The 9,426-nt window shown below is 31.0% G+C and overlaps 6 non-coding genes across 6 annotated transcripts; all 6 read left to right on the top strand.

The window, feature by feature from the left end:
- Positions 1 to 8,194: 8,194 nt before the first annotated feature.
- On the top strand, positions 8,195 to 8,313 carry LOC147070472 (5S ribosomal RNA). Its single transcript, XR_015071017.1, has one exon. It is a non-coding gene; the product is annotated as a 5S ribosomal RNA (ribosomal RNA).
- An 87-nt stretch (positions 8,314 to 8,400) lies between these two features.
- Positions 8,401 to 8,519, top strand: LOC147070471 (5S ribosomal RNA). The gene has a single exon (XR_015071036.1). It is a non-coding gene; the product is annotated as a 5S ribosomal RNA (ribosomal RNA).
- An 87-nt stretch (positions 8,520 to 8,606) lies between these two features.
- On the top strand, positions 8,607 to 8,725 carry LOC147070470 (5S ribosomal RNA). Its single transcript, XR_015071034.1, has one exon. It is a non-coding gene; the product is annotated as a 5S ribosomal RNA (ribosomal RNA).
- A 90-nt stretch (positions 8,726 to 8,815) lies between these two features.
- Positions 8,816 to 8,934, top strand: LOC147070469 (5S ribosomal RNA). Its single transcript, XR_015071012.1, has one exon. It is a non-coding gene; the product is annotated as a 5S ribosomal RNA (ribosomal RNA).
- Positions 8,935 to 9,026: 92 nt separating this feature from the next.
- On the top strand, positions 9,027 to 9,145 carry LOC147070468 (5S ribosomal RNA). Its single transcript, XR_015071011.1, has one exon. It is a non-coding gene; the product is annotated as a 5S ribosomal RNA (ribosomal RNA).
- A 90-nt stretch (positions 9,146 to 9,235) lies between these two features.
- Positions 9,236 to 9,354, top strand: LOC147070467 (5S ribosomal RNA). The gene has a single exon (XR_015071016.1). It is a non-coding gene; the product is annotated as a 5S ribosomal RNA (ribosomal RNA).
- Positions 9,355 to 9,426: the final 72 nt, after the last annotated feature.

Raw genomic sequence — 9,426 nt, 5'->3', positions numbered from 1 at the left:
TAATGATATTTTTTATTACTGCCATCCACAGATATCGTATATTTACTCTTCAGTTTATTTTAAAGGGCATTGAAACACTTAATATATAATATTAAGAAAATGAAAAAATCTAAGTAAAAATATTTACGATTAACTTTCTACTTATAATTGTAAAAAGTGAAAGAAAATTGTTCGGAAAATGCACATTGTATGGTTACTAGTCGAATACGGTTTAGTATGTTTTAAAATGCGATTTCTTTTTCATTTTTAATTTATCCACACACTATCCTAGTTGTATCCAATGTGACATATTTTTTTAGAAGATTTAAATTAATATTTAAAAATAAATGAATTTGTCACTGAATTTCAACCGATAATAATTTATTATAAAATATATATAGAAGGACAGATTCATTGGCATTGCGGCCGCGACGAAATCACTTTGGAACAGTGTTAGTGTCATTTGAAAGTAGCGATATCAACACTTAAATGAGTCGCCCGCACTTGAATCTGACACCATTCTACCAATGTATAACTACTACCATTCGATTATAACATTTTAAATTAATAATTCCAAACAGCATGAAATTTATGGATAATATTTGAAATATCTGTACATATTAAAAAAAACTTTTAATGTTATTAATTATTTTGATAACAAATGCATCTAAAATATCAAATTTCATAATAAATTTCACGTATTTTTGAATCCTTTGCGGGTAATATTATTTGGCCCCACGTTGGGCGCCAAATAATATCCACCCGCAAAGGATTCAATAGATAAGTGGGGGCTAATCAAACTGCCATCTTGATTTATATGATATTTCAATCGAATGGATAGAAAATTAAATAAAAAAACAATGTTTGTATACGATAATAGACTGAAATTATGAATTTGAAAAATATTTAATTTCACGTTTTCTCTCTATACGTCGATTTCTTCTAACTATATTCTGAAAATATTTTATAATATTCATTATTTTTTTTATATATTTCAACTTGTAACTAACATACCTACTGGAATCTTTATATTAAATTATTTAAATATATACATATTGTCACCTTACTATTAAGACCTCATAAGTCCGATATTATGGAAAAATGAAGTTTATTCGAGAAAATTTAAACAAAAAAACATTTTAAATCATCTCGTAAAATCTCGGTTCTCTAGACTATTATGCTCTCCATCTATCGACACAATTTAAAAACTCGTCGGTCTCGTGGGTTCAAACATGGAATAAAAACCTCGTATTTCACAACCGGTGTTAGTAGATTAATCGATTACAGAGGTGTTTAAAATATTGTTTTTATTACGATTTTCCTTCCCCTCAACATTCTTCCCAAACAGACTTACGAGGTTTTAATAGTAAGGTGACGATTCTTATTATATATACATAAAGCCATGTTAGATATACCTACCATTACTAATAAAATTACACAATTATATGCTTTATTTAACAAATAAAAAAAACTGTTGAACTATCTGTTCTTTTTCTCTTGCATTTAGACATAATTTAAAGAAATAATCGTAATTCAATCATGCTTTTATGACTCAAACCATTGAATTTAAAAATAAATTATTATTCATATAAAATCTTAAACAAGTTATTTAAGATGTGAATAATTGATTTTTATAAAAGGATTATATTATGTAATATTCTGAGTAAATATTCTAATTATTCTGTCCATTGTAAAAAATCATTTAAGTGATCAGTTGGAAAAACCACGATTGTAGTGTAATTCCTACCTATTATAATAATATATTTAAAATGTACATTTATACGATCTTCCTTTTTTACCAATTTCTGTAAAATAAAAAAACTGTTAGGATGATAAAACCACATACGTTTAAGTTAATTTATGAACCGGTGTTACCATGTAGATTTTTTGTACTTTTGGTAAATAAAACTGTATAAAAGTAAATTGTGTTTTAATAACCTTACTAGTTACTATAGTTACTCAACTAAACAACGAAATAACACAAGAACATTACACATAATATGTAATTCTCGTCATGAAGAAAATTAAAGAAACGAATGGAGGAACTTTACTACAAACTTCACCAAAAACTGTACTTAATCGAACAATTTTTAACTAAAATGGAAATGACTCTATGTAATTATTAACCTAACTGCCTTTTACGAAAAAAGCATGGTTCGCAATAAATTAACTGCAGTGTTTTCCAAACTTTCGACATCTGTGTACCTCTTCTATAATTTTCGTAACCCTCGTCAAAAAATTGCATTTATACTAATAATAATCAAAATAAATTTATTTTTTCCTTTTTTAGTAAGTACATAAACAAAATAATAATAAACGAAAAATAAAATTCATTCATAATAAAATATAAATAAAATAAATGAAAGTTATATTATAAATAGGTTACATTCGTTATAATCAATGAGAAAGATGAGACAGATCATCATAATTTGGTTCCCCAGTTGTTAATTTTAATCTGAGATGCGGTTCCACGTCCGAAAGCCTGTTCCTTTTTTCTTTACATAAATATGAAGTTGGAAGAGGCAAGATGTATATTGATGTATAGAGTCTAGCCTTTTCTATGCCGCACGATATTACTATGGCAGTATCTGACGACGCAGATTTTTAACGACACACGTTGAATGTACAATCGCTGTAATTCCGATAATTCGTATCTCATAATTATTCAAACAGATGTCACTATGTGCTCAGATTTTTAGATTATGCAAATCAATCGACAATGGCTAATAATTTGAGTTTAAAGTCAGACGAGATAACTCGCGAAGTTTGTATGTGCGGCTTGTCGATCATGGCCTCATAGAGCGAGAAAAGTTGCTGACGGTATAAAACCGGCTAAGAATCTTTATCCCGAGCTATATTTCTCCGGTCTGTCGGTCCAGATTTCACACTCATACAGAGTTTCACAGTTATGTTGAAGATAAATTGCGAAACATATACACGGTAATAAAGTGCAGTATCATTATAGTTCTGCTAGGGGCATCTGTGTATATACAACATAACCTGTCACTTCACGACACTGATCTTCCACGGAGTGATCAATATAAATAATTACATGATAAAAAGAAGTTTTTATATACAACGCTTTTAAATTTTCTGTTGAATCATATAAACTTGACTTGACTAGCTTAAACGATCAAAAAAAAATTGTACTTGATAGAAATAATACTGAAATGTCATTTTGACATGCCATATTGATTTCCATAGTAACGCACGTATATATTAATAATTTAGTTGCTAGGACCCCAGAACCCTAGCAACCAATAATGGTGTCGAAATAACTTTTCATACAAAACAGAATTAACTGAAAATGAATTCAATTCTACTTAAAGATGGCTACAAGTATTTAAAAAATGCATTGGCATCGTGTTCTGATATATTCTAAAAGTTTCAAATGTCTAGCTAGTCGGGAAGTTAGTTAAAAATCGATTGCAAGATTTGTACCGGACAAAGAACCACCGGACAAATAAGAATATGAGCTAAGAAAAACGTTGTAAAATTAATTATGGACGTAAAAATCCTAAAAGACACTAAATTATTATTTGAAGGCTGACTATTTATAGCTACATAATTAATACGAAACACGTAGTTAAAACAATAAGTACTTAGAGGCCATTCTTATACTGAAACTGGATGCGGTTTAGAATCGTGTGCCGTACTAAACTTATGATTTCTGCTCATGGAAATATATTTTCGCAAAGTATATTATAGGCATCTGATTATATCCGTTTTTACCATGCACTTAAACTCACAAACTTAGTAAAAAATATATTTTCATGATCAAAAATCATAAGTTTAATATGGCACATGGTTCTAAACCGCATACGGTTTCGGTCTATGGATGGTCTCTAAATTTACGTTTTAAATTATTTTCTTCTTATTGTGCCATCCCCTAGAGGGGGTCAGCCACCATCAAGGCGATCTTAACTTTGTCGTCTGCTACTCGGAACAGTTCAGTGGAGCTGCACTCGTAACAAGCACAGAGGTTCTTAAGCCACGAAATGCGGCGCCATCCTCTGCTACGCTTACCATTGATCTTTCCTTGAATGACAAGTTGGGGAATACTGTACTTTGTACTGTTATTATCTTAGTTTTAGTTATTCTTGCATATTTTTATGATTATTTTTATCATTTAACTGTAGTTTGATCAGTTTCTAGAATAGTTATAGATTTGTAAATAATTTTATGCAGTACTTTTATTGTATTTTTAATTGAAATTCAAAAAACATCACTGTTTCGAGAATATAATTTATACTGGATTGATCTTCAAAAGTGTTGTGATCGTACCAAAGATGAATTCGTATAAATAAACAGGATTTCAATATAAACATATTAATATAACAGACAAGAATATACCTGTGTCGAAGAGAATTGGAATATAGTTGCAAATTAATATTATTAATAATTGAAGAGTGGTTTACAAAAACAACATAATATAATAGGTATGTCAAGTTTTTTTCATATTTGAGATTTATATGTTTTTTTTTTTAATATTATCTATAAGCTCTCATTTACCGTTCTTTAAAAAACAGTACATAACACGACTTAAAAGGTATTTTCAGCAAAAAAAAATCATTTGACAAAAGATTTTCTACAAATACATTAAAATAATAATTAAGTCAAATGACATCTGTCTATTACATATTTTTCTGATAGTTACTTCGAAAGATCTAATGATTAATGTATTTCTCATTGAAAAATGAGCACGTAATGTTGTAGTATCACATTAAAAAATCATTATTCGCAAGGAAGAAATTTATTTATTTAAGAAAACCAAACATTGTGGACATAACAAATCTAAATTCAAGGCGTAAACAACATGAGATTTAAATTATAACAAATATTACTAATTATGTATTATATGATAATAATAACAAAAAAATAAAATAAAATCAAAACATATTATTAAGTACAATTTTATACAGAAAAATAATGTTTCAAAAACAAAATGCAAAGTACATTATTGAAAATGTCTATGCTTTAGGGAGCGTATTTACTAATCTTGCACCCCTCGCTAATGGTGCCTGATAGTCTTGACACGAGGAAATGGTGCCGATAACGTAGGCAATTGACAGACGCAATATGTTAATTCAAATCCATTAGGACACCAGGATTAGAAACCATCCCTCGCGAAAACAGGCAAAAGTGTTTCAAGAGCAGAAGAGGCCGACTTGATTCAAGAGAATGAAAAGTTAGCATTCTACAAGGGTAGAAAGGCAGTCGGAAAATAATCATTATTTGACGAATTATCGAAAGGAAAATAGTTAAATGTCTTAAAATAAAAACATCGAAGAAATTTCTTCTGGACACGTTCTAAAATAAGCTTATAGGAAACCTCATAAGGACACCAGATAATCGACCCATATTCAAGAATGCTACCCACTAATGAGACGTAGAGTGTATGTAAGTTCGTAAGAACATTTGAATTCTTGAATGGTTTGGATTGTCGCATGATGAATCCTAGAAGCTTACTCGCACGAACAGCCGTAGAAGTTATATGCGAGTGAAATGATTATGAAGAGTCTACAATTATCCTAAGATCTTTCGCTTCAGATTGATGCTTTAATGAACTTTTTGACATAATATATTTATATTTAATCGGGGTTCTTGACCTAGTAAAAGTAATACAGAAACATTTGTCAGTATTAAATTCTAATTTATTCTTTATTGACCAATTGTCAAGTGAACAGTGATTTTGCTGTAATATGCAACAGTCCAACTCATTGCGAATTGGTGCATATAATTTCAAATCATCTGCAAAAACTAAAAATTCAATTCCATCCATGGCTTTCACTATAAATATCATTGGCAAATATGAGAAACATAATTGGTCTAAGATTTGATCCTTGTGGAACACCTGAAAAAGTTTGAAAGTACTCGACAATATATTGACAACGATGCGAAAAATAAGATTTGAAAAAAATTACAACGAGATTCTATTCTTTAATGCTAACACCGCGACTGGCGCCTTTGGAGTGGTTACTTGGCCATTATATATAACAAACGTGTTATTTAAATGGGGTAATTAAAAAGTAATTAAAAGGTCAGCAGTGATTGTGCTCATTTAGTGGTCACACCGTAACTGGCACGGCTTGGAGCAGTTGGTCATTCAGTATAATTAACGTGTTATTTAAATGTGGTAATTAAAATGAACTTAATTAAAACTTTGGCAGTGATTGTATTCCTGTAGAATTTAATATTATTTATATTTTCATTTCTTGTAAAATGGAATTCCACCAAGTAAATGCTTACTCAATTAATAGATTCTGTTAAGTTTTTTCGCTCTCCTGTAAAATTATTTAGTTCTGACAGCGCTCGAAATGGAAAATTTTACGAACCGGAGCGCTCGATGATTTTACGAAAATATTAACCTAGTTATCTAAATTTATGAGTATTTTATAAAAATAAGTGTAAGGTTTTTTTGTTTTATGGCAGATCTAGCTCAGATGGTCAAAATATTTTCCTACGAGATTTTATTAATCGGAACGGCGCTCCGGTGCGTTCCGGTCCATTTCGAGCCCTGAGTTCTGACATATTATGTTGTTTTTGTAATCCACCCTTCAATTTTGCAGTCACCTACATTATCGTAAATAATGTAAAAATATTCATCTGTTAAAAAGCTTATAAACGAATTTAAAGAATTGAAAAATAAAGATATAATCATTTTTGTACAATGAGGTGAGTAATTAAATGCAATATACTTTTAAAAAGAAAAAAAATATGAGATCAATTTATTGTATGTATATGGAAAATTGGTTAAAACATATTTCAGCCTCTGCCATCTAGCGTTAAGACTGTGAACCACTCAATAAAGTCAGAATAGGTAGAAAATTGCGTCTAAATTCTTTTTACTTTGATTAAAATGTTGCAGCGAATAATAAAATAATTATCACCGACAGATGGTGTATATTACATTAACGTGTAAATAATTAATAATTAAAATTATTACATTATAATTATTATTATTAGCTTGTATATAGATAATGATAATTTATTATTATATATGTTACGCCGAATGTGCGAAATTGAATATTACATGAAATGGGCAAAATTTTGCCTAAATCATGAAAAATGCAAGCCCGTTGCCTTATTCATGAATTAGACAAAATATCTGAAGAGTGCGTGAATTCGGCAGTAATTTTTCTGCCTAGTTCATGTATTGGACAAATTAGATAGTAGCGCTACGGTGGTATTTTTTGCAACTAAACTAAATGCTCATGCATTGGTCAAAATGTACATATATTATCTATCGTCAAAATAGATGATCGCGCTCCGGTGGTGTTTTTTGCAACTAATCAAACTAAACAAATGTGTCAAATGTCATTGATTATAATATAAAAATATACCAATCAATAACTACAATGACGTTCATATCCATTTACTATGCGCAAAAAAAATCTAGAACTATAATATGAAAACGGAAGAATTTTATTGAAAAATATTTATTTTTCAAGATTTGATTCGTGCTTGGGTATCAAACGTACAATGGTCGATTGAATGTTTGTGATAGTTTGTTGACACTTGATAGCTAACCTAAAAATGGACATTCAGTTGAATAATTTAATTCAGAATTACAAAACCTAACCTAACATAACCTAATAATAATAATATTATATTATGTCCAATTATAACTAATAAAACCATCCGTATTAAATTTACTTTTTCTTCTGTCATATTGACAGTTCAAGAATACATACATACCCTGGCGAATTCATGTACTCAGCAGAAAATTTACCTAATTCATGAATAAGGCAACAGGCTTGACTATTACATGAATTAGCCAAAATTTTGCCCATTTCATGTAATAGTTAATTTCGCACATTCAGTGTAACATATATTTATAAACAGTGCATGCACAATATAAAGATGGCATTTGATAATATAGTTTCAGTATAGAATTAAATTAACATACGTAAACAGTAAAAATTTAATTCAGATGAATAAAAAATATCACATTTAGTTAAAATAGATACCTAGGTGCTTATAAACAAAATAAAAATTACAATTTTCAAATTCAATAAAACGGACACATTAAATTACTTATAAATAAATTTACAAGATTTAATCAAAAAAATTATCTATTTTTTATTGAGGAATTCTGTTTTTTTTTTGTATTTTTATTATACATTCATCAATTTAATATAGCTTTGAGATTGTTTTTGTTGGTAAAATTTGATAAAAACGATTGTATATTTACATATAAGAAGTAAGAACACCCGCTAACGACCATACCATGTTGAAAGCACCGGTTCTCGTCCGATCACCGAAGTTAAGCAACATTGGGCGCGGATAGTACTTGGATGGGTGACCGCTTGGGAACACCGCGTGCCGTTGGCTTTCCTTTTTGCATTTTCCAATATAATTTTGTTTTGTCTAAAAATAGATACGGCCTTATATATATACGTAAAAGAAGTAAAAGCACTCGCCAACGACCATACCATGTTGAAAGCACCCGTTCTCGTCCGATCACCGAAGTTAAGCAACATTGGGCGCGGATAGTACTTGGATGGGTGACCGCTTGGGAACACCGCGTGCCGTTGGCTTTCCTTTTTGCATTTTCCAATATAATTTTGTTTTGTCTAAAAATAGATACGGCCTTATATATATACGTAAAAGAAGTAAAAGCACTCGCCAACGACCATACCATGTTGAAAGCACCCGTTCTCGTCCGATCACCGAAGTTAAGCAACATTGGGCGCGGATAGTACTTGGATGGGTGACCGCTTGGGAACACCGCGTGCCGTTGGCTTTCCTTTTTGCATTTTCCCAAATAATTTTCTTTTGTTTCGTCTAAAAATAGATACGGCTGTGTATATACGTAAAAGAAGTAAGAGCACCCGCCAACGACCATACCATGTTGAAAGCACCGGTTCTCGTCCGATCACCGAAGTTAAGCAACATTGGGCGCGGATAGTACTTGGATGGGTGACCGCTTGGGAACACCGCGTGCCGTTGGCTTTCCTTTTTGCATTTTCCAAAATAATTTTCTTTTGTTTTGTCTAAAAATAGATACGGTCTCATATATATATGTAAAAGAAGTAAAAGCACTCGCCAACGACCATACCATGTTGAAAGCACCGGTTCTCGTCCGATCACCGAAGTTAAGCAACATTGGGCGCGGATAGTACTTGGATGGGTGACCGCTTGGGAACACCGCGTGCCGTTGGCTTTCCTTTTTGCATTTTCCCAAATAATTTTCTTTTGTTTCGTCTAAAAATAGATACGGCTGTGTATATACGTAAAAGAAGTAAGAGCATCCGCCAACGACCATACCATGTTGAAAGCACCGGTTCTCGTCCGATCACCGAAGTTAAGCAACATTGGGCGCGGATAGTACTTGGATGGGTGACCGCTTGGGAACACCGTGTGCCGTTGGCTTTCCTTTTTGCATTTTCCAAAATAATTTTCTTTTGTTTTGTCTAAAAATAGATACGGCCTCATATATATATG

This window comes from Rhyacophila brunnea, unplaced genomic scaffold (genome assembly GCF_057557595.1).
Source record: "Rhyacophila brunnea isolate RB1 unplaced genomic scaffold, BYU_Rbru_1.0 scaffold_22, whole genome shotgun sequence".
NCBI lineage: Eukaryota > Metazoa > Arthropoda > Insecta > Trichoptera > Rhyacophilidae > Rhyacophila > Rhyacophila brunnea.
This window is presented reverse-complemented; position numbering and strand designations above follow the sequence as displayed.